The following is a 22,227-nucleotide window of genomic DNA, read 5'->3' on the forward strand; positions in this document are numbered from 1 at the left end:
AAGATTTTATAACATTCCACAGTATGAAGCATACAACAACAAGTCAATGTATGTGCTACTAGATATACCAGCCAAATGTCCCTTAAGCTCTATCTTCACAAAATATGTACATTATAAAGTAATTGGATAGCTTCCAAAATTATGGCAGCATTGTGTTTGTACCAACCATCTCTTTTCAAAAACAACCCATCCCCTCCAACTACTAGAGAGCCTCACGCAAGGATTTCTTATAAATAATACCGCTATCACTTAGCCAAGCCCACTTTGTCATCACAATAATAGAGTAAGAGCTATATCATTAACTACTACAAGCATGAATTACGGTATTTACTCAATATTTCACTGGTATCATTTCATTTCTGGATGAGCTAGCCAAGTCACCTAGATGATGACTTTGGAAAAAACATGCTACGATCCTCTCATTCAAGGATTTTCAAAAAAACACTTCACTAAATTGTTTTATTATTTTTTATTATAATACAAAAGCATTAAAATATTCTTTTGTTTTAATTTTTAATGTATCTTTTTATTTTATTTTGTTTCAAAATGATGAGGTGCAATGTGCACCATTTATCTTGTTATTTAAGTGGGGCCCTTCGTAATATATAAGAAATTTGCGATTAGGTCTCCCCCAATCTCATAAAAATAAAAATTATTTCAAAACATATTAAGTGGATAAGTGAAGGGTGAATTTAGGAAATGAAAACACAAATGAAGGTGGAAAGTCAAAAGCCATATTACGAAGGTGAAAAATCAAAAGCTTTTTGTGTCTATATAAAGAGGCCTTATTTTTATGTAATACATTTTATATTAAAGCACAACAAAAATTTCATGTGATTGTAGGCACTTACTTGAACTTACTCTCCTTTGTCCCCCCTTAACTTAGCAGGCCTTTGTGTCTCTTCACCTTGTTTGGAGCCATTAGGAAAGCTATAGTAAGTACTGTAAAAAAAACAAGGTGAAGAGTCACAAAAGATTCATCAGCAGGGGGAGATGAGAGCTATGGGAAGCGGGTATGAATGAGTGCTTACAATCAATGTTATTTTTTGTATTTTAATATAAAATTTTATTGTCCATTATACACACACAATCACAAATGGCTTACGTTACAAAGGGCTCCATTTAAACAAAAAATTGAAAGGCTCACTTTGACATTTCTAAGACAAAATAAAAATGAAAAAATAGTAAAAAATAAATAAAGAGACACATTGCCAAATTTTTTAAAAAAAAATCATAAGAAAAGGTAGGTCTAATAGACATAAGATATAATAAGATTTAAAAAATTGGTACTTCTCAGGTAATAAAAACATTAAAGGTGTCCATTTCCAAATTAAAACAAAAGAAAATTTTAACGCTCTCATAGATAAGGTAGGTCTAATAGGCATATGACATAATAAAATTTAAAAAATTGATATCCTACATTTTGTGAAAAATGTATATGTAATTAAAAAACAATAAAATAAAAAGATACATTAAAAAATTAAATAAAAGAATATTGTAATGCTATTTTATAAGAAAAGATAGATTTAATAAGCATAGAAAATAATTAAACAATTTACTGAGATGAAATTTTTTGAAGTCCTTTAATGAAAGGACCCTTTATCAATTTCTCACGTCATCAGATCAAACTTACTATCTCTATTCTCACTATACCAAATCTTGGTAAATCCCTCTTCAACTTAACAATTCATGCTTGACAAGTCTCAAATAAGCACCACGCAGGGAGAGACTTCGACCTCACCAAGTGAGAAGTAAATCTTCGAGCTAAGCCACTCCACCTGCCAGCTATTTGATACAAAAAGGCGAGCGTAAACATATTAAAAAAAGGTAATCTTCTTTTTCAAGCTCTGTGATGTAGTCTCTCATGCCAACCCTTAGGTCACTTACCTCCCTCTTCTGACTTTGCTTGTTATTTCCTCTCTTCAACAAAGCGACATCTCACTTAGATTTTTACTAGGAAAAAACAACCAAAAATTGTCTATCCTTTATTCTCTAAAGTCTTTTTTTTTCAAGCATGTCCAAAGAGTGAATGTAGGTTTTAGAGTATTAATAGCATTGGAAAGGCAAGGTGTTTTAAAGCTTTTAGGACCCTTTTTAGCAAAGGAATTTGAACGACCTTCACCTTTGAGGTGTAAGGCCTTGTGGACGGGGGGGGGGGGGGGGGGGGGGGGGGGGGGGGAAATTAAAATATTTTGAATTGTTTTTCCCAAAATTGGGGAGACCTAAGGTATAGTGAAAGAGGTTATGATAAACGTCTAAATCCTAAGCGCTTAATGGATTCTATGGCCATGGCCACCTTTGATAGAGACATTCAAAATTCTCCTTACTTTTCCGTTCTAAGAGTATAATATTCTCGTGAATTCTAAGAGACTCTTTTGACATTTCTTTTGCAAGGGCATTTTCAATAATCTTTAAAAATAAAAATAAAAAGCTACATTCGATTGAAAAAAGCCAAAATCTACATTTTATGACAAGTCGTGAACTCGAAGAGACTTTTTGCACTATGTTTTACAAAAACATACCCAATGCATGTCATCGACAAAAAGTACATAACATTTGGATTTTAAGATGAATCCAATCACATGACAAAAAATGTGCTACATTTAGTAAAGCCTTGCTAACTATATTAGAGAGTAGACAGACACGCACAAGTAGAGGAATCAAACACTTGGCACGGCTCTGAGATGAACACTAGGTCTTGCACTTGCCACATCTTTGAATTTGACACCCCGATCGCAATTTGTCCAAGAGTATGCCCACCAAACAACAAAGCTTTCAATAATCGAACGGTCTCTTTGTCTTCCTAGCAAAGGAAGATGAAAGATTTTTCCATTAGATTATGTCCTCTTTCTGTTTTCAAGTAGAAAGAACTCTTGCATAGGCTAAAAGCCCATGGGAGTGTGGGAGTGGAATATTTTTCTAGTTTCCAATCATAACTTTCCTTTACTTTTTAGATTAACTCAATCAAATATTTGCTCTTTTTACGAGTTTGTGTGCCTTCATAGTCCTTTCGACCAAAACAAGAGATCTTTTGGTTCAACTTTTCCACTTGTTTGTCTTATCTTGGCACCATGTGACAACTTGAGATCGTTAAACAGCAGGGCATTATTCAATTTGACAAGGCAATGCAGATTTGGACACCTCAAAGTTTGATGGACGTTATTGTTTCCCATGCACTCAAGATATCAAGAGCTAGTAATAATTGCTCATTTCCACGAGTCAATTGTGCATGTTCTTAAAAATGCGTGCATCCGACGCTAGTAGATTGTTTTTATCTAAGACTTAAACATATCTTGTGAAAGGATTGTGAATTGACCACATACCATTGATAGATATGTGTATGGGCATAGACCTACTTTGCACCCGCACTTGGCTAAGTATTACTAAACTTAGCTACAGAGGCATCATGGAGGAGTCTTAAGACATCTTGTAGGCAATTGTGTATGATAATGCAAGCTGCATTACCAATTCAAGAAGAGTATTGCATTACCTTACTCTTCTTGAATGGTAATGTGGCTTGCATTATATATATTACTCTCCTTGGTGGGTACCAAGGGTGTTTTGTGGTTATCTATGTCTCAAGGTGGTTCCCTTTGTTAGCCAAAGAGTATTGCTCTAACTTGTAAAAGTTGAATTTTTGGAGTCTTCCTCTTTCTTTCTTTTTTTGGGGTAACCATGGCTCCAAGATATAATTAGAATGCTAAAAATGACAATGATGTATGGGGCTTATTAAGAAACCCTCTATATAATGTGCATTCGTATGGTACTTGAAAAACCCTTCTATTAAAATGTGGACTTGAATAAATCAATCCCACTTTTTTTTATTAGCGAGCTTTTTTCCACTAAAAAATGTCCTCTTGTTAATGCACTAAGGTTTAAAGGCTTAAATTTTGGAAATTCGAAAAATGATATTGCTAAACTCATGTGGTACGTTATCACAAGTGAACCTGCGGAGCTTTTATAGCAGAATCTAGCCAAGTCGTTATCGTTAATATTTGACTCTATATCATGTTGCAACAGAATATGGCTAATAACATGGATTATAGCAGAATTAAAGTAACAATAGTGAGCATTTACTTAAGAGGATTCCTAATGAACATAAGGAGAGTACATGATTGAAGGTAGCAAAATAAACATTATACCTAGTTAGCTTGGCATGAACAATACTTGCAAAAGATAGAGAGAATTAGAGAAATTGACAATATTTGAGGAATGGATCTACTTGGAGCCGGTCCCCCTTCCAAAAGGCTTTTGTATTATAGATTCTCCCTTGAAGAGAGACTTGGTATAATACATGCTTTCTGTTCCTTGAGACCTTGTTGATGCCATGAAGATGGTAAGATTCATGCACCAATATTATGTCTGTAACTATCTTGCAAAAACATTAACTTATCCCCGGCCTCAATCCCAAGATCTCAAACACCTTCAAATGTGGGAGAGCTAGCAGGGAATGAGGAAGATGATGAGAAAAAGATGTATCTCTACAAGAAATAAGTAGTCTCCTCACATATAATCACTCTTAGATCATAGCTTAGCATAGTGAAAATGAAGATGGAGAGATTGATAAGCATTGCTTTGAGCATAACTCTTGGTTGGATCTGCATTCCATAGCCAAGGTGTGTTGGTGTAGGCTCTCCACTTCTCAACCTTGGAGAAGGAGATGACTGTGTGCACAACACACAATGGGGGAGTGTGTGTGTGGCTTATAGAGTATACGAGAGAGAGAGAGAGAGAGAGAGAGAGAGAGAGAGAGAGAGAGAATTTAATTTTGCTACTTTACTCTTGCTAAAAGCCTATTGGCTCAAGCCTTGGGCTAGCCAATGAATGACTTTAGTCATAACAAGCAAGGGGTGTAGCATTTGAGCAAGTGTCTGCTTTTCCCCCTTTGAGAGAAAGATCTTGATTATTTAATTAAATCTAAGTTTTAATTTGACCTTCCTATAGGTCATCCAATAGGATTCATACACATTATGACCGCAATATTGCTAGGGGCCTGATATGTGTCCTTTATGTCCCTTGTGTCTTGGGCTTGCCTTGAGTGTGTGTGTGTATGTGAGTGTTCTCTCTCATGCCCCTACCTTTAGGGCTCATCTTTGCCTTGAACACCTCAAGCACCTTGGCCACCAAGCACAACAAGCACCTTAGTCACTCAAGCATGACAAGCACCTCAAGCACCTTAGTCATTAAGCACGACAAGCACCTCAAGCACATGCTTAGCTTGCCTAGGTTCTAAAGTACCTAAAGGTCCTAGGTCTAAGGACTTTTAACACTAACCTTTGGAGGCTTTAATGAAGCTAACCCTGCGGTCTTTTAAGCTCCATTAGATGCACGTTTTCTCTTTGATAGACTATCTCCTTTTGGACCCCTATTGAGATGTAACCATCTCTCCTCTTGGTCCCTTGCTAAGATAAGTCTAGAAGCACTTATAGCACATTGCTCTTTGGTAGACCATCTCCTTTTAGACCCCTATTGAGATGCAATCAACTTCCCTTTTATTCCCCCGCTAAGATAGGTCTAGAAGCACATATCTATATCATAACTCTTGTTCCCCTTTTATCTTCTCATATTAAATGATCAATTTAATATGAGAAAATCATTTGGTAAAGTTAGATATTAGATTTTATGGTGTTACCTCTCTCTTGAAACCATAGTCATCCTCTACTATGAGGTAGATAAGATAAAGCCTAGTCTTTAGTCCATGTTTCTTAGTGGATAGAGGATCCCTTTTTACCCTACGACATTTTTCCAGAATGGATGACTAATCCATTTGGTGCTTGAGAGACTTAGATGGCGCAAGCCTATTTGCTCTTTAGTCCATATGATACTTCCAAAGTAGAGTGACAAGTTCTACTTGGTGTTTGGGAGACTTCGTTGCCACAAACATGATCCTAAACATGCATACTTCTTACACTTTGTAAAAAATAAAAGAAAGAGTTGTTCATTTAAAATGCATTTTCATATGCTTACTCTAAGGCATCATTGTAAGCATTGACAAGGTTCATATTATCCTTAAGCTAGGCTCCTTGCATCCATCTAGCATCTTTAAAAGGATAATTCTTAAACTTAATAAGATATCGTCGGGCAATCTTATTGTTTCTTAATACCTTGCCTTCATGTCGTAGAATGGACTCAAGTTGAAGTACCTCTTCTTGATCTTTGGTTTTTGGAGGGTCTACAACTATTGCTTCTTTTGGTGATGCTTCTTTGTAAGGCTTAAGTAGGCTCCCATGAAAAACATTATGCATGAGACAATGGTTGGGAAACTTTAATTGATAAGCCATTTCATTCATTGGCTTAAGAATTTAAAAAGGACCATAGTATCTTTTTGCTAGTTTAGCATAATACTCATGGTGTCTCGTAGGATTCTGGCCCGTAGTATGCCTTGAGAAAATTTAGCAAGACCCATTCATTTTCCTTAAAGGCTAAGTCTCTTTTATGCTTATTAGCAGTAGCACTTTTTGCCTTTTTTGTGAGATGGATATAACCTCTTTAATATTTGGAATATTTTGAAATGATTCTTGTAAGTCACGGCTATATTTGACAGCAATGAAGATCTTCTCGTGTAGATTAAGTAGTAAGGATTTTTGGATCTTCCCTCTTTAACCTCAAAAGGTGCTTTCCCCATAGAAGTATGTACAATGTGATTGTACGCATACTCTATAAGAGGTAGGTACTTCTCTCATTGAGAACATTGATCTACTTCCATGCCATACGCTTTTAGTAGATCAATAATTGTTAGATTAGTTATTTTACTTTGGTCATCTGTTTGTGGATGATAGGCCGAAAGAGAAATTTAATTTAATTTCTAGATTCTCAAAGAGACCCTTCCAAAACTTACTGGCCACTCTAGAATCTCTATCCAACACTATGGATGTTGGCAAGCCATGATACTCAAAAATTTGAGATTTGAAGAGGGTTGTTGTTTGATGTGATGTAATAGTATTTTTGACAGGCATAGAGTGTGTTTTCTTGCTAAGAATGTTGACTGAAACAATCCGAATTGCTTCCCTCAGTCAAATTTTGACTTTTGGCATACCGCACATTTTGAAACATACTCTTGTATTTTTAATTTTCATGATAGGCCAACAAAAATACATTTCTACTCCTTGAAGAGTAGATTATGGAATCCCTCTTCGCCTCGCATAAAGAGAAGAATGTGATTCATACCGTTAACTTTCTTATTGTATGGGTGAGTAACATATAGCCTACTACTGTTTAGAAGATAACCATCCTCCAAGGTGAATGGTTCTTCTTTCTTCCCTAATGCAAAGACTATATTGCATACTTAAAGTCGTGATCAGTAGCATATTCATCTATCATGAAAGATAGATCATTGTGAGTTTCTATTGACACCACATTTACCTTGGGCGTTGTGAAAGTGCATCAGCCACTTGATTGTGCTTGCTAGCAACGTGAGCAATATGAAATTTAAATTGCGAGAGAAAATTTTCCCACTTCATTTGTTTATCAAAGAGCTTGGTTTGCATCATGAAGTTCTTAAGGCTTTGTGATCCGTTCGTAGGATGAATGGAGTCCCCTAGAGATAGTGTTTCTACGTGTCTAGGGCATATAGAATGGCTAGTATCTCTTTTTCATTTTTGCCAAATACTCTCTTATCAGAACTAACTGTTTGACTCTCATATGCTATGGCAAGCCCTACTTGAAGAAAAATAGCTCCAAGAAAATCACCACAAGCATCACATCGGACCTCAAATGGCATTGAGAGATCTAGTAGTGTGAGCACATGTTGAGAGATAAGCTTCTCCTTAAGCTTCTCAAAAGCTTCTTGCTCTTTTACGGTCCATGAATACTTAAAGTTCTTTTTTGTTAAGGCATGTAATGGGTCTTCTATTAGCGAGAATTTTTTTATGAAGCATCTATAGTATGCACACATACCTATAAAGCTTCGTAGCTCCTGTAGATTCCTTGCATTAGGCCATCCTCTTATTACCTCTAACTTTGTTGGATACATATGACTTCCATCTTTAGAGATAACATGATCAAAATATTGAATCTCTTAGAGGAAAAATTCACTTTTCTTTTGATTAATGAAAAGCTTATTCTCTCTCACAACTTGAAAGATTACTTGGAGGTGTTGCTTGTACTCCTCAAGAGAATTTGTGTGGCCTAAAGATTTTTGTCCATCATGAGTTTGAATGTGGCTGGAGCAATGGTCAGGACGAATCTTGTAACTTATCAAATAGATCTTCTACCCCCGGCACGAGAAATCGTTTTTTATTATGGTGATTCTATTTAGTCCTCTATAGTTGACACACATGTGCTGTGTGTCGTCTTTCTTTTGCACTAAAAGTATTGGTGAACAGAACGGAGAGGAGCTAGGTCTCACCATCCCTTTTTCCACCAATTCATGCACTTGCCTCATGATCTCCTCTTGTTAAGATTGTGAAACGATCTTGATAAGGAGGTTTATTAGGGGGTGAGCTTCCTAGTAGAAGCTCTATTGCATGGTCATCATCCCCTCGTGTTGGAGGTAGCTCACTAGGGATGTCATCAATGAAAAGATCTTGGAATCCATTTAGGAAATTAGGCAACTCTAATTTCTCTTGACTCCCTTTATTGCTATTTGTGAAAACATTAGAATCATTTACAGATTTTCTAACAAAAATCATATACGCAAAAATAGAGCTTCTCATTGACTTATTAAAAGCAAGTGTATTTACCAGGGATATGGTGTTCCTCGACTCATTAGCATCTATCTACATGGATTTTTCCCTGTTATTGAGATAAATTCTCCTTTCAAGGAACTTCATAGTGGCAACCATGATGCCCCAAGGGTAAAATCCTCATGTTTGAGAGGGAAGATGAAGAAGTCCTCTTTGTCAAGGTAGCTTTGGACATGAAGCATCAATTTCCCAATAAAGGAAGTAATTGCATCTTCTTGTCCCTTGAAAGCTCCATCAGTTTTAAATGTGTCTCCCATGTCATGAGCTTGTATGCCTAACTTAATGGCCAACTCCATTGATATGAATTTGTGAGTAGAGCGAGGGTCAAAAAGGACAAAAGCATCATGCTCTCTCACCTTTCCCCAAGCATAAGAAAGGGATGATCCTTTGCAATGAGTATCCTCTTTTGGAGCTTCAGCCATAGAGGCTCTAGGTGGCTCATTGCAGACATTTCTTTAAGGGCAAGCACGATAGCATATCCTTGCTTCCCGCACTTGAAGCACCAGTTATCTTTGAGCTCCTTGGGAGAAAATGTTTTTTTGTCTTTGTAGACTCCTTTCTACTTAGCTTTATTGTTGTTTTGCTAGAGTTGCCTTTGCAAGAATGTTAAGCATTATTCTTCCCTCTAGGTTCATTTCTCTCTTTAATTTCCATGGGCTTAGTATTCTTCTTAGCCCCTTGTTGTAAATTGATTTGTAAAGCAACCTCAGTATGGTGTATGCCCGCATTTTGGTCCTAGGCCATTGAGAATGGACATACTTGTCCATACCTTTAGAAAATCCTGCACAAAACTGTTGTTTTTGTTCTACAAAGTCTATCTTTTTGGTAGGCTGAAGCTTTGAGATGTAAATCCCAAAACTTGTCCACATACTTGTGGATAGACTCATTGGGAGATAGCTTTAAACTTTTCCATTCGGTAATTACTTTGTCTTTGGCATCACTTGCAAGAAATTGCTTCATTATGGAAACTCGTAGAGTTTTCTATGTCTTTGCAGCTTCACCATTACGTCATAGACTAGCCCATCATTCTCTGACAGAATTTTAGAAATGCATAGCTACATGGTGTAGCTTAGAGGACAATGTGAATTTATCATCTCCAAAGGCCGCATCAAATTGTTGGATGGAGGCCAAAACTTTGTCCGTAGCACCAATGGTGTCATCATAGGTGAGAAAAGAGATGCTCTTTCCTCCCTCCTTGAACTTCTTAAGCTTGTAGGACCTTTTCCAAGCAACATAGGATTTGTGACGTCCTCTCCTCTTGTACTCTCTAGAAGGGAAACTGTTGTTTTCATTGAAAGAGGAGGAAGATGATGAAGATGGAGAAGAGGGTGACCTCTTTCTCACATTTTTCTTCTTTTGATCCCTCTCTTCCTTCTCAAAATGATAAGGAGAAGGAATATATGATGATATTTTCCTCCTCGGAGGAGTTGGGGATTGTCTTGACCGCCATCTTTGCGGAGCCACGTCTTCCAAAAAACTTGGAGATTCACTTCTTTCTCTTTCATAGGATTCTTACTCTTCTCTCACCGGAGAGAGTCTTCTTTTTGAAGTCTCTACAAGAGGATTTCTACTCTCTCTCTCTCTCTCTCTCTCTCTCTCTCTCTTCGGGAGTTTGGAGAATCCCATGGGTGCGAAGTTGTTGGGCAACTTCACTTTGTAGGGCGGGGTTACCCATAGCTTGTTGTTACCTCTAGCAAACTCACAAGCATAGGGGAGTCATTAGTAGCACCTTCATGTGCAAAATGAAAGTTATCAATATTCATTTTACTCTCTTTATTATTGTCAGCCATGCTAAAATAATTTATGTGTATGTTACTTTGCGCTTTGGCAACCTCAAAACTTCAGTTTCTACTCTTCTTAACTTTTGAAAATTAACTCTCAAGCAGCCACACCCATGGTTTAGAGAATGTTGATTGCAAAGAGTAGTGGAGAGGGTCTAACAGTGCTCGATTAATTATGGTTCTTGTTGAGCTTGCTAGTAGCTCAATAATGGTTAAGCCAAAGGCAAGCCCCAAAAGACTCCATTATTAATTCTATAGTTCCCAATGGTGTACCTCAAACTTAGTTCATTCCAACGGAGATAATAAATCCTTGTCCCACTTATCCTCTTGCAATGAAGTTATGAACAACTCCAACCTTTCATGGACAACTTAAGGACCTCTCTTCTTAAGCAAGAAAAGAGAAACCAATAGCTCTAATACCAATGTAATGGAATATGGCTAATAACATGGACTGTAGAGGAATTAAAGTAACAATAGTGAACATTTCCTTAAGACGATTCTTAATGAACATAAGGAGAGTACTTGATTGAAGGTAGCAAAATAAACATTATACAAAATGAACAATACTTGCAAAAGAGAGAGAGAATTAGAGAAATTGGCAACATTTGAGGACCGGATTTACTTGGAGCCGGTCCCCCCTTTAAAAGGATTTTGTATTTTAGATTCTCCCTTGAAGAGAGACTTCGTATAATACATGCTTTGTGTTCCTTGAGACTTTGTTGATGACATGAATATGGTAAGCTTCATGTACCAATATTATGCCTGTAACTAACTTGCAAAAACATTAACTTGTCCCCGGTCTCAATCCCAAGACCTCAAACACCTTCAAAGGTGGAGAGAGCTAGCAGGGAGTGAGGAAGATGAAGAGAAGAAGATGTATCTCTACAAGAAAGAAGTAGTCTCCTCATGTTATAATCACTCTTAGAGCATAGCTTAGCATAGTGATAATGAAGATGGAGAGATGGATAAGCATTGATTTTTGAGTATAATTCTTGGTTGGATTTGCATTCCATAGCCAAGGGGTGTTGATGTAGGCTCTCCACTTCTCAATCTTGGAGAAGGAGATGACTTGTGTGCACAACACACAATGGGCGAGTGTATGTGTGGCTAGTGGAGTATATGAGAGAGAGAGAGAGAGAGAGAGAGAGAGAGAGAGAGAGGATTCAATTTTGCTAATTTACTCTTGCTACAAGCCTATTGGCTCAAGCCTTGGGCTAGCCAATGAATGACTTTAGTCATAACAAGCAAGGGGTGTAGCATTTGGACAAGTGTCCTCTTTTTCCCCTTTGGGAGAAAGATCTTAATTATTTAATTGTAGCATTTGTGAAAGTGTCCCCATTTTCCCCCTTGAGAGAAAGATCTTAATTATTTAATTGAATCTAAATTCTCATTGGACCTTCCTATAGGTCATCCAATAGGATTCAGGCACATTATGAGGGCAATATTACTAGGGGCTTGACATGTGTCCTTTATGCCCCTTGTGTCTTAGGCTTGCCTAGAGTGTGTGTGTGTGTGTGAGTGTTCTCTCCCCTACCTTAAGGGCTCATCTTTGACTTGAACACCGCAGGCACCTTGGTCACCAAGCACCTCAAGCACCTTAGTCATTAAGCATGGCAAGCACCTCAAACATCTTAGTCATCAAGCACAACAAGCACCTCAAGCACCTTAGTCCTTAAGCACGACAAGCACCTCAAGCACAGGCTTATCTTGCCTAAGGTCTAAAGTACCTAAAGGTCCTAGGTCTAAGGACTTTTAACACTAACCTTTGGAGGCTTTAATGAAGCTAACCCTGAGGTCTTTTAAGCTCCATTAGATGCATGTTTTCTCTTTGATAGACTATCTCCTTTTGGAACCCTATTGAGATGTAACCATATCTCCTCTTGGTCCTCTATTGAGATAAGTCTATAAGTACTTATTGCACATTGCTCTAAATGGTAGATCGTCTTGTGCTGGACCCTATTGAGATGCAACCATCTTTCCTTTTGGTCCCTTGTAGAGATAGGTCTAGAAGCACATATCTATATCCTAGCTCTTGTCCCCCTTTTCTATTCCTATATTAAATGATCAGTTTAATATGAGAAAATCATTTTGTAAAGTTAGATATTAGATTTTATGACACATGTTGCATACCATCTCCCTAAGATTCTGTTTTTCCTCTTCGCAACCATTTTGCTATTGGATAAGCGGGCATCGACAATTAAACTCTCTAACAATATGTACTTCCTTTGTACTTCACATATTGATAAACTTTGAACCATCACACCAAATTTCATGAAATATAAAAACATTTTGGGTTTAGCTTGCAAAGAAAGTATGATTAAAAAAAATCTACTAATTTCTAAAGGTAGCTGAAAATGCTTCAAATATATCTTGGTAAATGGAAGTGTCATTCACTACTACAACATTGAGTATATGATGCTAGAAGCATGAAAATATGTTTTTTATTCCAAACTCACAAATTGTGAGTGATAACCACACTATTCCATATTCACCTCAATAGAACAATGTTGCTGAATGAAAACATTGCATTATTCTCAATGCTATAAGATGTATGTTGATTCATTCTAGGTTATCCCGTGTTTTTTGGGTTGAAGCTACTTTGACAGTAGTATTTATTCACAATCGTCTTTCTACTACTGAACCTTTCGATAAGATACCTGCTAATTTGACTGGAATCCATCGTCACTCCCACTGGATTGACGATTGACTCTAGTTTATCTTGTGACTCTGCCATCACATATCTTGTCTCGGTATCGGCCTCATCAATAGGCGGGCCGCTAGGCGTCACTGGTCCATCTTGCATCTCCACTTGGGGTTGAAGCTTACATTCTCCTTCATGCTCGATAGGTCCTGTTATTTGGCCTTATCTTCCACCCGAGGGACATTGTCAACAAGCTTGACCTCTCTAGTAACGTATCTTTACATTGTCTTGACTTGCTGATTCCGGGCACCAACTACCTCATTCCAATCATTAGCATAATGACCAATATTGCGGCATTTGTAATAACAGGTGTTCGAGAACGACGAGAACACTCAAGTCTAAATACTTTGGGATTGGCTTGATCATATTTCAAAGAATACAGACTTTAACATCCAATCTCGATCTTATCCACTGCAATTCAGGAGTGAAAAGTACCCTACCCAACTTAGAAGCAATGGAGTCTCTTTGTGTGTGTGTAACTGAATGCACACATGTCGACATATCTTCATAAATGGGATCTTAACGTGAGTTGCAAATTTCGTGCAAAAATAAGTGACAATAAGTTGTGATTAAGGTCTACTAGAATGGTCAATGCCAGGCAGGCAAGGCTATTGCGACAAGCAACAACCACCGATGGTGTAGGTGGAGAATACCAAGGAAGAACCTCTTTCTCTCTCTCTCTCTCTCTCTCTCTCTCTCTCTCTAGTATCACGTTTGTTTAGAATTTGTTGAGAGCATCATATTTTCACCACATAGAAGAATGTCCAAAGCACTCATCTAACCTCACTTCAGAAAGAATAGCATTCAGAGATGTACACCATGTACACATTCATTGAGAACATAAGGCCATTAGAAAATCAGGGCCTCACTTTTCATTAAGGGCTTCAATAAGGAGGATGTGTGTGTTGGGGTTCAGGCAATGTGCCTTTGCATGAGGCCGGACATCTGGTGTTCGACCATATTTTCCTTCTTCTTTGTACATATACAGAGAATAAGGAGGTCCTCATGAGAGGTTCGCTCCACCCACACAAAACTCTTCTCCTTCTCCCCTTCCCTACATGCACACGTACACACACACATCCACACACTTTTAATTGGTATTAGAGCGGTGGTGGTGATTGATGATGATGCACTCCACCCTCTTGAGCAAGCTCTTGATGGTGGCTATGGGAGCTTGAGGATCAAGCTTTGAATTACCAAATCTAGCAAGGAGAAGGCGGGTGGGTGACACTGGGAGTAGATCCAACTGAGCTTTGATACGTGGAGCCCCCCTTGAAGCTTAAGCATGGAATCTTGGTAGAATTGAAGCTCTACAAAGAATCAAGCAAGTCTTGGGGAGAGAGGAATCGAGGGTAGCAAAACCTTCAATTACCTTTGCTTCCAAGTGTTGTGTGTGGTTGTGTACACACACACACACACACACACACACACACACACACACACACACACACACACACACACACACACACACACACACACACACACACACACACACACACACACACACAGAATCGGGCAATTTAAAGTCTAGCAAGGTAGATTTTTAAATTGTGTAGGGTATCGCGTAAGTTAACTCAAGAGGGTTATTAAAAGTTCATAATGTATATTTTTATGTATACATTAGAAGGGAGTGGGGTTTTTTCCAATAGACCCACAATGCAAGTATAGTATGCATATTGGGGTGTTATTAATTACCTTTTGAACACACATGATATATGGATATTTTAATAAGTTATTGTACTGGATCAATGCCCTCTATTCCTACCGCTCATCCACTTAATTGGCCTTTTTGGCATCTCTCTATTTCTCCCACTCTTCACTTTGCTCCATTTGACTAGATGGATCATTTGGTAACTCCTTGATGATGACTTGAGCACTCGTAGTCATCACACACACTAAAAATGGCTATGTCACCTTATCCTCTACCACTTTAGGTTTTAGATTGTGTGTATTTTCCATAGGCATAGTAGCTAAAGTTACGTCTACTAAAATCATCCTTACCCCTACCCCTACCTCTACTAGAAAGGTTCTAATAGCATCCTCTTCCAGCCATATTACTAGTGCTAGCTTTATTGTCCATGTTCTCTTGTATCCTTTGTTGCTTAGATAGTTTTGGATTCGTCAAAATTATCATGGAAACATCTTTGGCTTCCTTGCAATTGACAGTTGTTCCATAGGTGTCCAAAGGCTTTGCAATAAGTGCATTGGCATTATTCATCAAACCTACACTTTTTGACTTGAATTTTGTGCAGTAGGTCTCTAGTTTTCCTTTTGAAGTTTTGGTCTTGGATATTTTAGATACCTGCTTCGATAGCATCTTGGTATGTTTGGTCCAAGCTCCCTTCTTCCTACTCTTGTCCTCTGACTCACTTTTTAAAGATCTAGAAATGGTAATGGATCCTTCATTTGATGATTGACTATCATTGGAACTCTCTCTTCCTTTGTGGGCTTTCTCTTTCTTGACATGTTTCTCTAGCTTTAGAGCTCTTTGCACTAGACTATTAAACTGCCTAGTTGATGTTGGCCCTTCCTATTCTCTTAGCTTCTTGCAATTTAAAACCACTCAAAAGTCATGCCCGGATTTTTTTTCCTGATGGTGGTTCATTCAATTGCCTAGTCATTCCATTATCTTCACCATATAATTCCAAACAAACATCTTGCCCTGTTTGATTTTATCCAATTTGCAAAGGATGCCCTCATTCTCATAGTTTTCACTATACTCCAACAAGAATGCCTTCTTCAACTTACTATAAGTCCAAAGCTTACATGGTGGTTAATGGTAGTACCATTTCTTTGTTGCATCCTTTAGGTTTTGTGGAAAGTACTCTGCCCATTCACCTTCATCGATGTCCTCCAGATCAACATATTATCCAAAGGCTTGTATATGAACATCTAGATCATCCTTTTTGCTACCTTTGAAGATAGGAAACATGGTTTTCAAATCAATAGACCATTCACCGTATCTGGATGATTTATGATGAATTGATCTTTTCTCTCTGCATCTAGACTTCCCTTTCTAATCTGATTTTCTCTTCCAATGTATGTGCTTGCTATAATGATCCATGTTTGCCTCCCATATGCAATTGTACTAGTTATGATTAGTTTTATAATCGTGTCAGGCTCATTTCCAGGACTAACTTTTGTGTGTGATCCTCTCTTTTCCTATGTGTACTGGCATCGCTAACATCCATGCAAACCTTTGCTTTGCCTCTTCCATTCAAACGCCAAGATCCATGTGAATAATTATGTGTGTGTGTGTGTGTGTGTGTGTGTGTGTGTGAATGGCATCTTCTTGAAAGTAGTGAATGTTCCTCACTCCTTCTGTAGGGTTAAGGGGGATGTGTTAGTGCTCCATTCATGGCATAAGCATACTTTGGAGAGGTTAGTGTAGAGCTTGATAGAGAAACTACTGCACAATACAATATAGGGTATAAATATAAATGATAAAGCTTAATATTATTCAGCAGAACGTGCCTCTATATAGGCTTTTAGAAATAGGTAGCCTTTTGAACATGAGCACAAAAGGTGAATACAAGTGGCTTCCTCTATACAAAGGTTGCAAGAGACTTTTCACATGGCTTGACACATAAGGCTTTTCTAAGTGGAAGAGATTGTTCACATAAGAGATGTAACAAAACTTGCATCCCAACAATCCTCCCCTATGTGGGTTTTGGTTGCATATCACTCACACAATCCTCCCCTCAAAACACACTAGGGTGAGGCACACAATTCACAAGCCTCCCCTTGAACAAAAAAATGCCTCCCCTACACACAAAGGGTGTAGGCACACAAATCATCAAGGTGTAGGCAAACACAAGCCTCCCTTGGCACAAATAGAGGTTAAGCTACACAAGAGAGATAATGCTCACAACACATCATCATAAACCAAGCCAATATTGTTGTCGTTATCTTCGTCAGAATCTTCAGTGGTGGCAAGGTTGATTTTTGCTTTTGGTTTATCCTTGAAATGCTCTTTGTAATTGGTAACCTGTGAAGATTTATCTTTGAGTCTGCAATATTTTGTAGCATGGTTGTTTTTGCCACAAATGCGACAAGGGTTGATTTCATAGCAATCCTTTGAAAGGTGATTTGTTCTGCCATAGAGTGTGCACTTTAAGTTGCTTTTGTGATTGTGGTTGTAGCGGGTGGATGAGACCACATAAGCACCACTAGACTGTTGTTGACTGCCTTTGAGTTTCTTTTCGTGCTCTTGAAGAGAGTTTATTACATCTTCAATTTTAGGGATTGGGTCTTTTTCTTTAAGCACTGTTACAATTTGGCCAAAATCTGCATCTGGTACTGCTTTGACAAGCATAGCAATTTGGTCTTCATTATCTACAAGGCATTTTATATATGTCAACTGTGTGCAAATACTTTTGAGCCTATTGACTAGAGATGACACATCTTCTCCAGGATCCATAAGCAATCCATAAAGTTTCATTTTTAATGCAATTTCAGAATGCTTGGCAATAGCACCAAAATGCTGCTCTAAAGTTATCCATGCATTATGTGCAGTGGTACAATCATCTAAATAATTCACAAATTTGTCGTCAAGTGAAGTGAGTAAAATGCTGAGAGCTTGCTCATCTTTAGCTGCAAACTGTGCTACGCTCTGTCGCGTTTCTACTTTGTCATCGTCAATTGGTGCCTTAATGTTGGACCATAACTGCTTTTGCATTAACTACCCCTTGGTTATTGCCTACCACGTGTGGAAGCCATGCCCATTGAATTTGTCTATGTTTTTATCTCCCCCCATGATGGTGCTCTGCCATGTGTAGGTGAGAGGAAGGTCTTACGCGGATGAGTGGGCAGTGTCTAGTCCTCGTGAGCACTTGCTTCAAAGGTTTTTACAAATTACTCGTGAAGTCACTCTCCAAAATGGAGCACCTCTTCACCAAAAAATTGCGGTATATTTCGAGGCTCAAAAGATTTGAAATTTATGGTTACAAAAAATTTGAGAACTTTGGTGAGCACGAAAGATGGGAAGCGTTTGACAAAAAGTTTGATGAAGTCGTGTCGAAACCTTCCGCAAGATGTAGTGCTTTGGGCGGACCGAAGTCCTCCTCTTTGATGAAATTGTAAGATAGCATGGTGTCAAGCTCGACTATTGTGGGAAGCGCCCCTTCTAGCAGAATTGTGAGTTCGAGGTGGTTGGGGTAGTCCGCGCTATGGGAACAAAACTTTGAAGGCTTTTGAATGTGAGCTACTGTAAATTAAAATAATGTGAGCTTTACTTTATGTCAATGGCAAGCACGAGTTTTGCAGGTAGAAGCAGTTGGGCACGACGGTCTGTGTGCAGGCCGAGGGTTTACAATGAGGGCGACCAGCTCCATTTGAGGCCGTGTTGGACGGGGTCAAGAGCATGAGGTTCTTTTCAAGGTGATGTTCGAGGGTGTAGGTTATTGAGGGTAAAGCTGAGGTGCCGAGTGCAGGCTTTCAAAGAAAGAACCCGAGATGGAGCGGGTGATATCGATTGCAGGTTGAGGGGCTCAATGGCAACAATGGAAGCAGATTGTGATGCGCCAGATGGGGTAGCGAGCTACTGAGCTGATACCAGTTGTAGGGTGAAGGGGGATGTGTTAGTGTGCCATTCATGGCATAAGCATGCTTTGGAGAGGCTAGTGTAGAGCTTGATAGAGAAACTATTGCACAATACAATATAGGTTATAAATGAAAATGATAAAGCTTTATATTATTCAGCATAAATTGCCTCTATATAGGCTTTTAGAAACAGGCAGCCTTTTGACACATGAGCACAAAAGGTGGTTACCGATGCACAATACAAGTTGCTTTCTCTTTACAAAGGTTGCAAGAGACTTTTCACATGGCTTGACACATAAGGCTTTTCTAGGTGGAAGAGAGTGTTCACATAAGAGATGCAACAAAACGCGCATTCCCAACACCTTCTTCTCCCTGGGTTGGCATTAGTTCTCTCATTCTGAGAGCGTAGTTCTTTATCATAGCCTTGATGTGTTCCTCAGTTACTGTGTTGATGTGGTATTGGTCTTTATCAAACACTGTAGTTGCTCTCCTTCCTTGTATTGAATGATGGGGTGGCATTGCAAATAGTTGATTGAGTTTGAGTTTTGAATAGGAGACTAATCCTGTCAAGAGCTTTATCTCACCACCGTGATCACCAAATTGGAATGAGATGGTCTCTTGATAGCTATTCCAAGTTTAGAACCTCAGAGTCATATGTCAGATTGTAGATCAAATGGAAGGAATAGAATCAGACTTCAGATGATCACATGAGAAAGTCAAACAAACAACTGATTTGAGCTAAAAGAATAGATTCAAATAATAGGAACCAAAACAATTGAAAATTAGATATTCAGATTCATGAGTCTAAAGTACTATTGATGTTTCATTGAGTGCTCAGTTCCAAGAGAGTACAAGAGTTCTAATGGCTCATGAGTGATACAACTGAGCTTTGTTAAAGATCGATCTACAATGGGGTTAATTAATAGATTATGAAAATGAAAGTAATGGGTCCTATTTATAGACATCCACAGTGGGTTTTGAGTGATTGGTTGATTGTATAATTATTGACTAGTAACTACTAGTAACTTCACTTTTCTTCATATAAGCCACTTCCTAGGGAGGTCCCCATATCTACAAAATAATAGAAAATTCAAATGTCCACCCAACTCTCTTCTCCTCTTGGCTAACAATCCTGTCGCTTTAAAATTAAAAATGTTGATCGAAAGAGAGAGAAAAAGGAAAAATCCTGCTGAGGTTTTTTGGAGAAGTGTAAAATTTGTCTCAAATTCTCAAATTTTCCTCTTGGAAAATTAAGAAAAAGGAATTTGATATGGTTGCAAAAATGATTTTTTTAGAACATTGCTTCTCATCTAAGGCTTCATTTAGAAAGCCAAATAATTGTGGGTATATGGAGCATGCATCCACGTTTTGTGAACCGAGGTCTTCCTTTTCAACTTCACTGAAGACAAATCTAGTAGTATAATATGGATTATATCACTCAAGGCAACTAGTAGGGCCTCCCAATCTCAAGAAAACAAGAATCCTTTCAAAACATTTCAAATGCATAAGTGGAGGGTAATTATAGGAAACAAAAAGCCCCACAAAAATGAAAAGTTTATTAAAATGGAAAGTCAAAAGCCTTTTCATCTCCATATAAAAGAAGTGATTCGAGTGTATTTCTTCTCCATTACCTTTCTTTTATTGTTTCCTTCTCTTTAGAATCTTCTTGCACTATGTAAGTAGAGTTTCTTTGCACTATGCAAGAATGTGAAATCATATCAAAAGGACTCCGTAATGTAGGTTTAGTGTAATCCCACCATTTGCAGGTGAGATTACACTAGACCTAGGTTTTTTTGAATTTTTTGGAATCTTTGAGCTTTTTGTCTTTTAATTTTTTTGAATACCATTAGGAATATCTATACGTACCCTCATAATAAAAAGCTAAAAAAGGGGAGAAATCAAGAGAGAGCATTGTTGGCTTGCTCAAAAAGGCCTTAAACTTTACTGTTTTTATATTACTTAAATCATATCAGTAGGACTCCGTTATGTAGGTTTAGTGTAATTCCACCATTTGTAGGTGAGATTACACTAAACCTAGGTTTTTTTTTTTTTTTTGGAATCTTTTGAGTTTTTAATCTTTTAATTTTTTTTGAATAGCATTAGGAATATCTATATGTACCCCCGTAATAAAAAGGTAAAAAGGGGAGAAAATCAAGAGAAAGAATTGTTGGCTTGCTCAAAAAGGCCTTAAATTTTATTGTTTTTATATTAGTTAAATCATATCAGTAGAGGACTCCGTTATGTAGGTTTAGTGTAATCCCACTATTTATAGGTGAGATTACACTAAACCTAGGTTTTTTTGAAATTTTTTGGGAATCTTTGAGTTTTTTATCTTTTAATTTTTTTGAATACCATTAGGAATATCTATATGTAGCCCCATAATAAAAAGGTAAAAAGGGGGGGAAATCAAGAGAAAGCATTGTTGGCTTGCTCAAAAAGGTCTTAAACTTTATTGTTTTTATATTAGTTAATTCATATCAGTAGGACTCAGTTATGTAGGTTTAGTGTAATCCCACCATTTGTAGGTGAGATTACAATAAACCTAGGTTTTTTTGAATTTTTTGGAATCTTTTGAGTTTTTTATCTTTTAATTTTTTTCAATACAATTAGGAATCTCTATATGTATCCCCATAATAAAAAGGTAAAAAAGGGAGAAAATCAAGAGAAAGCATTGTTGGCTTGCTCAAAAAGGCCTTAAACTTTATTGTTTTTATATTAGTTAAATCATATCAATAGAGGACTCCGCTATGTAGGTTTAGTGTAATCCCACCATTTGTAGGTGAGATAACACTAAACCTAGGTTTTTTTTATTTTTTTGGAATCTTTGAGTTTTTTTTAATACCATTAGGAATATCTATACCGACCCCATAATAAAAAGGTAATAGGGGGGGAAATCAAGAGAAAGCATTGTTGGCTTGCTCAAAAAGGCCTTAAATTTTACTTTTTTATATTAATTACATTTTATTATCTGTCTTAAAATGCCCAATGGCATGCCTTTCACCTTGTTGTTTAAGTGGGACTCTTTGTAACATATAGAAAAATTGTGATATATGTGTATAATGAGAGATATAATTTTATTATAAGACACAACAAAAATGGCAATGTCTGATTGTTACGCACTCGTTTTTTGGGGCTGCTCCCCATAACTCTCATCCCCCCTTAGCTTGAGCAACCTTTCATGACTCTTCACCTTATTAACTATAGTGCGGGAGCAGAGGATAGCCAAAGCATTAAAAAAAACTATGCTTTGAGAGGGTAAATTTATTGCAAATGCAAAGCACTTGAATGGATTGTATCGGCATGGCCAGTACCTTTGATAAGGACATTGTGCTTACTTTTCCTTTTTAGCAGTTCAATAATCTTGTGAATTTGTAGAGACTCTTTTGCAGGTTCTTTTACAAGGACATTGTGCTGACCTTTTCTATCAACATTACAATAATCTTGTGAATATGAAGAGACTTTTGGCTCTTTACTCAATTGACATGATGGATTTTTAAGTGAATCCAATTGTATAAGAAAA

The 22,227-nt window shown here is 37.6% G+C and overlaps 1 pseudogene; it reads right to left on the reverse strand.

The window, feature by feature from the left end:
- Positions 1-13,268, reverse strand: part of LOC147451093 (uncharacterized) — a 41,773-nt pseudogene extending 28,505 nt beyond the window's left edge.
- Positions 13,269-22,227: the final 8,959 nt, after the last annotated feature.

Source organism: Adiantum capillus-veneris, chromosome 9 (genome assembly GCF_014529385.1).
Source record: "Adiantum capillus-veneris isolate H3 chromosome 9, ASM1452938v2, whole genome shotgun sequence".
NCBI lineage: Eukaryota > Viridiplantae > Streptophyta > Polypodiopsida > Polypodiales > Pteridaceae > Adiantum > Adiantum capillus-veneris.